Here is a 12,656-nt window from a genome sequence, read left to right as displayed (position 1 = left end):
TACACTACTAAATAACCAAGAGATCACTGAAGAAATCAAAGAGGAAATCAAAAAATACCCAGAAAAAAATGACAATGAAAATACGATGACCCAAAACCCATGGGATGCAGCAAAAGCAGTTAAACAGAGAAGTTTATAGCAATACAATCCTACCTCAAGAAACAAGAAACATCTCAAATAAACAACCTAACCTTACACCTAAAGCAATTAGAGAAAGAAGAATGAAATAAACAAAACCCCAAAGTTAGCAGAAAGAATGAAATCATTAAGATCAGATCAGAAATATATGAAAAAGAATTGAAGGAAACAATAGCAAACAACAATAAAACTAAAAGGTGGATCTTTGAGAAGATAAACAAAATTGATAAACCATTAGCCAGACTCATCAAGAAAGAAAGGGAGAAGATTCAAATCAACAGAATTAGAAATGGAAGAGGAAACCTCAGACCTCCCAAAAGGCAGGAACCCCCCCATGTACCTGGGTAGGGCAAAAGAAAAAAGAATAAACAGAGAAAAAAGGATAGGGATGGGACCTGCACCAATGGGAGGGAGCTGTGAAGGAGGAAAGGTTTCCACACACTAGGAAGCCCCTTCGCGGGCGGCGACTGCAGGTGGCAGAGGGGGAAAGCTTCGGAGCCCTGGAGGAAAGCACAGCAACAGGGGTGCGGAGGGCAGAGTGGAGAGATTTCTGCACAGAGGATCAGGGCCAACCGGCACTCACCAGCCCGAGAGGCTTGTCTGCTCGCCCACCAGGACGGGCAGGGCTGGGAGTTGAGGCTCGGGCTTCGGTTGTAGCACCGGGAGAGGACTGGGGTTGGTGGCGTGAACACAGCCTGCAGGGGGTTAGTGCGCCACGGCTAGCCGGGAAAGAGTCCGCGGAAATGTCTGGACCTGCCGAAGAGGCAAGAGACTTTTTCTTCCCTCTCTGTTTCCTGGTGCACGAGTAGAGGGGATTAAGAGCGCTGCTTAAAGGAGCTCCAGAGACAGGCGTGAGCCGCGGCTAAAAGCGCGGACCCCAGAGACAGGCATGAGACGCTAAGGCTGCTGCTGTCGCCACCAGGAAGCCTGTGTGCGAGCACAGGTCACTATCCACACCCCCCTTCCAGGGAGCCTGGGCAGCCCGCCACTGCCAGGGTCCCGGGGTCCAGGGACAACTCCCCCGGGAGAACGCGTGGCACGCCTCAGGCTGGTGCAACGTCACATTGGTCTCTGCCGCCGCAGGCTCGTCCTGTACTCAGTGCCCCTACTTCCCCCCGGCCTGAGTGAGCCAGAGCCCCCGAATCAGCGGCTCCTTTAACCCCGTCCTGTCTGAGCGAAGAACAGACGCCCTTTGGCAACTTACACACAGAGGTGGGGCCAAATCCAAAGCTGAGCCCCTGGGAGCTGTGAGAACAAAGAGAAAGGAATATCTCTCCCAGCAGCCTCAGAAGCAGCAGATTAAAGCTCCACAATAAACTTGATGTACCCTGCATCTGTGGAATACATGTATAGACAACGAATCAAACCAAATTCAGGAGGTGGACTTTGAGAGCAAGATTTATGATTTATTCCCCTTTTCCTCTTTTTGTGAGTGTGTATGTGTATGCTTCTGTGTGAGATTTTGTCTGTATAGCTTTGCTTCCACCATTTGTCCTAGGGTTCTATCCGTCCGTTTTTGGTTTTTTTTTTCATTTCTTTTCTTTTTTTTCTCTTAATAATTATTTTTTTATTTTAATAACTTTATTATATTTTATCTTACTTTATTTCATTTTACTTTATCTTCTTTCTTTTCTTCCTTCCTTCCCTCCTTCCTTCCTTTCTCCCTCCCTCCCTTCCTCCCTACTTCCATTCTTTCTTTCTACTTCTACTAATTCTTTCTTTCTACTTTTTCTCCCTTTTATTCTGAGCCGTGTGGTTGAAAGGCTCTTGGTGCTGCAGCCAGCAGTCAGTGCGGTGCCTCTGAGGTGGGAGAGCCAACTTCAGGACACTGGTCCACAAGAGACCTCCCAGCTCCACATAATATCAAATGGCAAAAATCTCCCAGAGATCTCCATCTCAACACCAGCACCCAGCTTCACTCAACGACCAGCAAGCTACAGTGCTGGACATCCTATGCCAAACAACTAGCAAGACAGGAACACAACCCCACCCATTAGCAGAGAGGCTGCATAAAATCATAATATGTCCACAGACACCCCAAAACACACCACCAGACGTGGACCAGCCCACCAGAAAGACAAGATCGAGCCTCATCCACCAGAACACAGGCACTAGTCCCCTCCACCAGGAAGCCAATACAACCCACTGAACCAACCTTAGCCACTGGGGACTGACACCAAAAACAACGGGAACTACAAACCTGCAGCCTGCAAAAAGGAGACTCCAAACACAGTAAGATACGCAAAATGAGAAGACAGAAAAACACACAGCAGATACAGGAGCAAGATAAAAACCCACCAGACCTAAGATATGAAGAGGAAATAGGCAGTCTACCTGAAAAAGAATTCAGAATAACGATAGTAAAAATGATCCAAAATCTTGGAAATAGAATGGACAAAATGCAAGAAACATTTAACAAGGACCTAGAAGAACTAAAGTTGAAAGAAACAACGATGAACAACACAATAAATGAAATTAAAAATACTCTAGATGGGATCAATAGCAGAATAACTGAGGCAGAAGAACGGATAAGTGACCTGGAAGATAAAATAGTGGAAATAACTACTGAAGACCAGAATAAAGAAAAAAGAATGAAAGAACTGAGGACAGTCTCAGAGACCTCTGGGACAACATTAAATGCACCAACATTCGAATTATAGGGATTCCAGAAGAAGAGAAAAAGAAAGGGACTGAGAAGATATTTGAAGAGATTATAGTTGAAAACTTCCCTAATATGGGAAAGGAAATAGTTAATCAAGTCCAGGAAGCACAGAGAGTCCCATACAGGATAAATCCAAGGAGAAATACGCCAAGACACATATTAATCAAACTGTCAAAAATTAAATACAAAGAAAACATATTAAAAGCAGCAAGGGGAAAACAACAAATAACACACAAGGGAATCCCCATAAGGTTAACAGCTGATCTTTCAGCAGAAACTCTGCAAACCAGAAGGGACTGGCAGGACATATTTAAACTGATGAAGGAGAAAACGTACAACCAAGATTACCCTAGCCAGAAAGGATCTCATTCAGATTTGATGGAGAAATTAAAACCTTTACCGACAAGCAAAACCTGAGAGAGTTCAGCACCACCAAACCAGCTCTACAACAACTGCTAAAGGAACTTCTCTATGCAAGAAACACAAGAAAAGGAAATGACCTACAATAACGAACCCAAAACAATTAAGAAAATGGGAATAAGAACATACAATCAATAATTACCTTAAATGTAAATGGACTAAATGCTCCCACCAAAAGACACAGAATGGCTGAACGGATACAAAAACAAGGCCCATATATTTGCTGTCTACAAGAGACCCACTTCAGACGTATAGAAACATACAGACTGAAAGTAAGGGGATGGAAAAAGATATTTCATGCAAATGGAAACCAAAAGAAAGCTAGAGTAGCAATTCTCATATCAGACAAAATAGACTTTAAAATAAAGACTATTAGAAGAGACAAAGAAGGACACTACATAATGATCAAGGGATTGATCCAAGAAGAAGATATAACAATTGTAAATATTTATGCACCCAACATAGGAACACCTCAATACATAAGGCAAATAGTAACAGCCATAAAAGGGGACATCGACAGTAACACATTCAACGTAGGGGACTTTAACACCCCACCTTCACCAATGGACAGATCATCCAAAATGAAAATAAGTAAGGAAACACAAGCTTTAAATGATACATTAAACAAGATAGACTTAATTGATATTTATAGGACATTCCATCCAAAAACAACAGAATAAACATTTTTCTCAAGTGCTCATGGAACATTCTCCAGGATAGATCATATCTTGGGTCACAAATCAAGCCTTGGTAAATTTAAGAAAATTGAAATTGTATCAAGTATCTTTTCTGACCACAACGCCATGAGACTATATATCAATTACAGGAAAAGATCTGTAAAAAATACCAACACATGGAGGCTAAACAATACACTACTTAATAACGAAGTGATCACTGAAGAAATCAAAGAGGAGATCAAAAAATACCTAGAAACAAATGACAATGGAGACACAACAACCCAAAACCTATGGGATGCAGCAAAAGTAGTTCTAAGAGGGAAGTTTATAGCAATACAATCCTACCTTAAGAAACAGGAAACATCTCGAATAAACAACATAAACTTGCACCTAAAGCAATTAGAGAAAGAAGAAGAACAACAAAAAAAACCCCCAAAGTTAGCAGAAGGAACAAAATCATTAAGATCAGATCAGAAATATATGAAAAAGAAATGAAGGAAACGATAGCAAAGATCAATAAAACTAAAAGCTGGTTCTTTGAGAAGATAAACAAAATTGCTAAACCATTAGCCACTCATCAAGAAAAAAAGGGAGAAGACTCAAATCAATAAAAATAGAAATGAAAAAAGAGAGGTAACAACTGACACTGCAGAAATACAAGAGATCATGAGAGATTACTATAAGCAACTCTATGAAAATAACATGGACAACCTGGAAGAAATGGACAAATTCTTAGAAATGCACAACCTGCCAAGACTGAATCAGGAAGAAACAGAAAATATGAACAGACCAATCACAAGCACTGAAATTGAAACTGTGATTAAAAATCTTCCAAAAAACAAAACCCCAGGAACAGATGGCTTCACAGGTGAATTCAATCAAAAATTTAGAGAAGAGATAACACCTATCCTTCTCAAACTCTTCCAAAATATAGCAGAGGGAGGAACACTCCCAAACTCATTCTACGAGGCCACCATCACCCTGATACCAAAACCAGACAAGGATGTCACAAAGAAAGAAAACTACAGGCCAATGTCACTGATGAACATAGATGCAAAAATCCTCAACAAAATACTAGCAAACAGAATCTAACAGCACATTAAAAGGATCACACACCATGATCAAGTGGGGCTTATTCCAGGAATGCAAGGATTCTTCAATATACACAAATCAATCAATGTGATACACCCTATTAACAAACTGAAGGAGAAAAACCATATGATCATCTCAATAGATGCAGAAAAGGCTTTCGACAAAATTCAACACACTTTTATGATAAAAGCTCTCCAGAAAGTAGGCATAGATGGAACCTACCTCAACATAATAAAGGCCGTATATGACAAATCCTGGCCAACATTGTTCTCAATGGTGAAAAACTGAAACCATTTCCAGTAAGATCTGGAACAAGACAAGGCTGTCCACTCTCACCATTATTATTCAACATAGTTTTGGAAGTTTTAGCCACAGCAGTCAGAGAAGGAAAAGAAATAAAAGGAATCCAGACTGGAAAAGAAGGAGTAAGGCTGTCATTGTTTGCAAATGACATTATACTATAAATAGAGAATCTTAAAGATGCTACCAGAAAACTACTAGAGCTCAGCAATGAATTTGGTAAAGTAGCACGATAAAAAATTAATGCACAGAAATCTCTTGCATTCCTATACACTAATGATGAAAAATCTGAAAGAGAAATTAAGGAAACACTCCTATTTACCACTGCAACGAAAAGATTAAAATACTTAGGAATAAACCTACCTAAGGAGACAAAAGACCTGTATGCAGTAAACTATAAGACACTGATGAAAGAAATTAAAGATGATACAAACGGAGAGATATTCTGTGTTCTTGGATTGGAAGAAGCGACATTGTGAAAATGACTCTACTACCCAAAGCAATCTACACAGTCAGTGCAATCTCTATCAAACTATCAATGGCATTTTTCACAGAACTAGAACAAAAACTTTCACAATTTGTATGGAAATATAAAAGAACCTGAATAGTCAAAGCAATCTAAAGAACGAAAAATGGAGCTGGAGGAATCAGGCTCCCTGACTTCAGACTATACTACAAAGCTACATTGATCAAGACAGTATGGTACTGGCACAAAAACAGAAATGTAGATCAATGGAACAGGATAGAAACCCCAGAGATAAACCCACATACATATGGTCACCTTCTCTTTGATAAAGGAGGCAGGAATGTACAGTGGCGAAAGGACAGCCTCTTCAATAAGTGGTGCTGGGAAAACTGGACAGGTAAATGTCAAAGTATGAGATTAGATCACTCCCTAACACCATACACAAAAATAAGCTCAAAATGGATTAAAGACCTAAATGTAAGGCCAGAAACTATCAAACTCTTAGAGAAAAACATAGGCAGAACACTCTATGACATAAATCACAGCAAGATCCTTTTTGACCCAGCTCCTAGAGAAATACAAATAAAAACAAAAATAAACAAATGGGACCTAATGAGACTTCAAAGCTTTTGCACAGCAAAGGAAACCATAAACAAGACCAAAAGACAACCCTCAGAATGGGAGAAAATATTTGCAAATGAAGCAACTGACAAAGGATTAATCTCCAAAATTTACAAGCAGCTCATGCAGCTCAATAACAAAAAAACAAACAACCCAATCCAAAAATGGGCAGAAGACCTAAATAGATATTTCTCCAAAGAAGATATACAGGCTGCCAACAAACACATGAAAGCATGCTCAACTTCATTAATCATTAGAGAAATGCAAATCAAAACTACAATGAGATATCATCTCACATCAGTCAGAATGGCCATGATCAAAAAATCTAGAAACGGGCTTCCCTGGTGGCGCAGTGGTTGAGAGTCCGCCTGCCGATGCAGGGGACACAGGTTCGTAACCCGGTCCGGGAAGATCCCACATGCCGCGGAGCGGCTCGGCCCGTGAGCCATGGCCGCTGAGCCTGCGCGTCCAGAGCCTGTGCTCCGCAACGGGAGAGGCCACAACAGTGAGAGGCCCGCGTACTACAGAAAAACACACAAAAAAAAAAAAAAAAAAAAAAACAAAAAACAAACAAAAAATCTAGAAACAGTAAATGCTGGAGAGGGTGTGGAGAAAAGGGAACCCTCTTGCACTGTGGGTGGGAATGTGAATTGATACAGCCACTGTGGAGAACAGTATGGAGGTTCCTTAATAAACTACAAATAGAACTACCATATGACCCAGCAATCCCACTACCGGGCATATACCCTGAGAAAACCATAGTTCAAAAAGAGTCATGTACCACAATGTTCATTGCAACTCTACTTAAAATAGCCAGGACATGGAAGCAACCTAAGTGTCCATCGACAGATGAATGGATAAAGAAGATGTGGCACATATATACAATGGAATAAAAAGCCATAAAAAGAAATGAAATTGAGCTATTTGTAATGAGGTGGATAGACCCAGAGTCTGTCATACAGAGTGAAGTAAGTCAGAAAGAGAAAAACAAATAACATATGCTAACACATATATATGGAATCTAAAAAGAAAAGAAAAAAAATAGTTCTGAGAAACCTAGGGGCAGGACAGGAATAAAGATGCCAACATAGAGAATGGACTTGACTACACGGGTAGGGGGCAGGGTAAGCTGGGATGAAGTGAGAGAGTGGCATGGACATATATACAGTACCAAATGTAAGATAGGTAGCTAGTGGGAAGCAGCCGCATAGCACAACGAGATCAGCTCAGTGCTTTATGACCACCTAGAGGAGTGGGATAGGGAGGGTGGGAGGGAGACGCAAGAGGGAGGAGATATGGGGATATATGTATATGTATAGCTGATTCACTTTGTTATACAGCAGAAACTAACACACCGTTGTAAAGCAATTATACTCCAATAAAGATGTTAAAAAAGAGTAGGTAAGTTGAGAATAATTACTGTGAACGTATTATGGATACTGTGGTGCAGTAACAATAATGAAGTGTTAAAATCAAGGTGAACACACAAATACTACTGACTGAAGGACTCCAGAAGTTTAAAAACTTGAAAATCGAGGGAGGGCAGTTGTGAAAAACAAAGGAGTCCTGGCAGAAGGGTATGTGGAGTTGCTTCAAATGGTGGAATGGAAGAATACCAGTCAAGCCTTCGATCTAACTTGATAGTCAATAACTTGACTTTGAGCAAGTTACTTAGTTTCTCTGAGCCTCAGTTTCCCTCCTTATAAACACAAGAACTAGGCCACATGATCAGTAAGCACCTTTTCTAGCTCTAATTTTTCATGATCCCAACTGAACAATTACCATCCTTTGCTTACTTGCAGATAATTTTATTTGTAATAAAGTGACTAACAACGTGGAGGGTTGTGTTTACCAAATCAATGGAAAATTACAATTTCTAGTGTATATTCCAGTCCAGAGGTTGGCAAACTTTTGCTGTAAAATGCCAGGCAGCAAATATTTTATGCATGGTGGACCACATGGTCTCTGTCATAACTACTCAAATCTGCCATTGTAGCATGAAAGCTACCAGAGAGAATACGTGAATACTTGAGTGTGGCTGTGTTCCAATAAAACTTTATTTACAAAAACAGAAGGCAGATTGGATTTGGCCCCCAGTCTCTAGTTTGCCAACTCAAGTATGGAAAATGGATTATACATCATTTAATGTAATTTTTAGGCTTATGTATGTATTATACATATATGTATTATACATCGTAAGAATGCAGTAAAAGCTTTTGAGAAGAAACAAGTTTGCCCACTTGAGAATCCATATAGACTGCCATATTGCACAACTCCAGGGGCCACCATTCACAGTGACTTTATACAGCACTCTAGAATTCTATACAGTATAATATGAACGAGACAGATGTACCTCTATGGCCCTGGCCCTGCTTGTGGAACTAATACGTGAGTAACACTAACAACCTAAAAGGGAGAAATTGGCTGCTGAGGAAGGAAGGAAGAATCTGAAAAAGGAGTGTCAATGGAATAGAATTCCTATCTTATATTCCCTTCAGGAACTCTAAGCCTGCCCTCTCCATGCTATTTCTTCCCCACTCCCCAAACAAAACATTCCTATCTCAGGAAAGAGAGAGTATACCAGTCATTTTAACTTGAAGTGAATTTAACAACGAGTTACCTTTCTCAGAAGTGCTTTGATTTAAAGATTCTCAACAATTGGAGGTGCTCCAAGAAACTGTGAGGAGGTAGGAGAGAGCTCCTGAACGTACACCCCAGTAGCCACCTACTGCTTGCAATCCTTTATATTGTTTATCTGTTGGTTTACATCCCTTCCTCCAGAAAGAGAACTTATCTACGCTGAGGTCTTACCCCCACATCAAAACATACATTCCAGTAAAAGTTACTAATGAGAGGATATCTATACCCCTAATCATAGCTGATCAACTCAAGGATGGACATCTGACCCTGGCCAATCAGAGTTCTTCCCTGGGATATTTCAAACCAGAACTCAGGAAAGAAGAGTAGGTGCTTTCTCTAGTAGCGAAACTATAAAACAGCTCTCTGTCACCAACCACGTGCCCTACCACATGCACAAAGCAAGTCCAAGAGAATAAAGCCAATGTGCTGTGAGATGCCGGGAGAAGAGAGTTTGGGGGATGTTCTTATCAATATTTCCAGTTATGTTTCAGGCCCTGCTGTACCCCATCCCTCTCAGATTGTGGGGATGCCCTCAGTATCCTTCTAATAAAGTCTCCTTTTGCCCAAACTACTTCAAGTAGAATTTTTGCTACTTGTAACCAAAATAGATCTGAAAAATACAGTCCTGTAACTATAATTTTTTCCCCCAGACCTATAGTCTTGTATCACGTCTTTAAGATTCTGTAGGCTTCCTTTCCCTGAGATTTTCCCAAATCTTGCTGATGGAGGAAAAGTTAAATTTTCTTCTACTGTATATCAAGCATCAACCCTAGCCCACTCATGTCTACATGCTAATAGGGATTCTGTGGTGTGGACAGAATCTACAGACTTTTGGGTATTACCACAAGGAATTCAATCTGCACCCATCCCTCAATGACCCTTAGACATGAAAGACAACACAGTAGCAAGTAAGTATATGACATGTCACCCATTTCACCAAAGGGCAGGGAAGAAGTATTCATACTTCAAAAGCTTCAATAATAAATTCAATAATGTTATCCAACTGTAGAAACCCCAACTTGGTAAGTTAAACCCCACCATTTTGTTTTGTTCTCATTGATTAGTTGGTTAATTGTCATTTTAATAAGAAACACATGTACATGGCACAACCTTGAAAGATTACGTGTGTTTATGGTGGTAAGTAAATCTCCCTTAACCACTTCCTCATCCCCCAGATACCAACTGTCCTCCCTAACGGCAACAGCTCTCATCAGTTTTTTGAATATGTTTCCAGAGATATTCTGTGTATTTATAAATATATATGCACATATATAGTTTAATACAAATGCTAGTATTATAATACATACTATTTGTTCTTTGCTTTTTTCATGTAACAGTACATCTATTCTCATCACTCACCTGGAATGAGGCATATGTTATCTGAAGAACTGAATCTTCTGGTCACATCTGCTTGGGAGCAATACATATATAGTCACAGCTGAAGAGAGAGAGATACTTCCTGAGAGCTCTATTAGATATGCTCCTTTGTTTTCCCTTAATACTATTATAAGATAAACTGAGGCATATTAAAATTTTTAAGAGTTCTTTTGAGCAAACACTGATTCAAATCAGGCAGCACCAAACCAGAAGTGCTTAGAAGCACTCTACCTATAGGAGCTCAGAGAAAGACTTGTACAGACAGACATGGAAGCAAAGCAAGGAAATGAACTGATTGGTGACACTGGTTGCCTTATTTGGGAAAGCCTAGTTGGACGCTTGTGACTGGTTGTCCTCAGGTTTTGATTTCTTAAACCTTAAGGCATGTCAGCCTTATATTTTGGTTTGCTTATGTAGGCTGTCAAGGCACTAGAGCCACCTCAATCTAATGGCCTCCTTGCCTGATTAATATGACAGTACCAACAGCAAGTTCTTTTAAGGAAGAAACTCAAAGAGGCAAGAATACAATACTGAGATTTGGAGATAAGGTAAATATCTAACTGCTCGCCAGATCCCAAGGGCAAACCTTGACTCTGGAGGGTTTGAAGTTTGAAGCAACACAATTCTTTACACAAGGGAGTTGTGAATTTCAGCACCTTGTGAAACAGAATAAGCTGTGGCCATTGGGTTCCAAGCCATTTTACTAAATTAACAAAAGACCAATTCAGCGATGGGTTTTGAAAAAATATTAGTTAAGTTTTCTACTAAACTTTCGTGGTTGACATCCTGAGAGAATAATTTCATGGTGGTCATAACCAAACCCAGGACTAGATCAAACATTAGTTTATTCTTATATGATCATTTACTTGTAGGTTCTCTTTAAAGAGATATAACTTACCACAGCTCAAGAGACTTATAAGACAGTTTGAACGGCCAGTTTTAAGTGATTTTCACCCCTTCTTTGGAAAAGACAGCTCGAAGTCTTTTCTCTTCTATTGGGCAAATCAACTCTATAAAGGAGAACAGCCGTGACATTTATTATCATTTAAATAGATTAGAGTTTCAAAGCATGCACTGTCCTAGATCTTAGGCCATCATAAATTTTGCATAAGTTTCTTTGCTCTGAGAAGATAGTCTGACCCTGGGCAGTGCTGTCCCTGGTCCTTGCTTTTAAATTCCTCCCTCACCCATGCCTTTCTCTCTCCACATTTTAATACTCCTGCCTTTACTCTAATTGGCCTCACATGAATCATAATAGTTAAAGAGTTATAGCCATGGCCAAGAAACTGTTAACAGCTGCCTGACTTGTGCTTACTCTATGGAACTACACACCAAGTCCAACTCCAAAGAAAATTATGCTCTTTGAGCTTCCTTTTATATTTCCTTCTCTTTCTTTCCATCTCCCCTTCTGTCCATGAAGCATACTGAATTCCTGTTACATTGGATTGACCAAGGTCCTTCACTGTAAGCCTTCACTGTAAGCCTACATTCACTTCCAGGCAAATACCTTAGATCTAGACAAATCTGTCCACTTCCCTCCTAACCCAATTTTTTGTTGCTATATAACAAAGTCCCCAGAAGTCTCCCTCAGCCTGGTTCTACTGGCAATTTTTTTTTTTGCTAAAATATCAGTAGTTTTTATTAGTGAGTAGCGTCAACAATGAACAGCAGAAAATTTCTTGTTTTCCTCTTTTTTCCTCTCTAGATAAAAACAAACTGAGACGTCTGAGAGCCTCTTTCTCAGAGGAGACAGATTATAAACCTATGAAATTTGGGAGTAGAGAGAAGAATATGGACTCCTCCTAGTTCTCCCCCCTTTTCACTTTGTGGTCAGTAAACTTACAATTTGATGTGACTAAGATTGGAAATAATTATTTGCTCTCATATCTTCACTTGGAAATGAATATTCCCATATTACTCATTCAACAAATATTTATGAGTTCCTACGAGATATGTCAGGCTCTGTGTTAGGTCTGGGTGTTAAGCAGTGAAGCAAGTCATGGTAAAGAAAATCTGTGGGGGGAAGGAAAAACAAAAACATAAAACATACACGTATATACACTCACACATATGGGTGTATTTGTATATATTACTTAAACATGTATATGCATATATTTTGTATCTACTATATATTTTCCACATCTATGTAAATTTAACTTCTTTATTTACCTCGTGTGCTTATTCTACACATACTTCCTATTGCACAAATTATCACAAGTACCATGAAGCTCAGCGACAGAGAACCAACTACCAATGGTGGGAG

The sequence above is a fragment of the Pseudorca crassidens genome, chromosome 5 (genome assembly GCF_039906515.1).
Source record: "Pseudorca crassidens isolate mPseCra1 chromosome 5, mPseCra1.hap1, whole genome shotgun sequence".
Lineage (NCBI taxonomy): Eukaryota > Metazoa > Chordata > Mammalia > Artiodactyla > Delphinidae > Pseudorca > Pseudorca crassidens.
The sequence above is the reverse complement of the archived record's forward strand: the minus strand, read 5'-3'. Positions refer to the sequence as shown.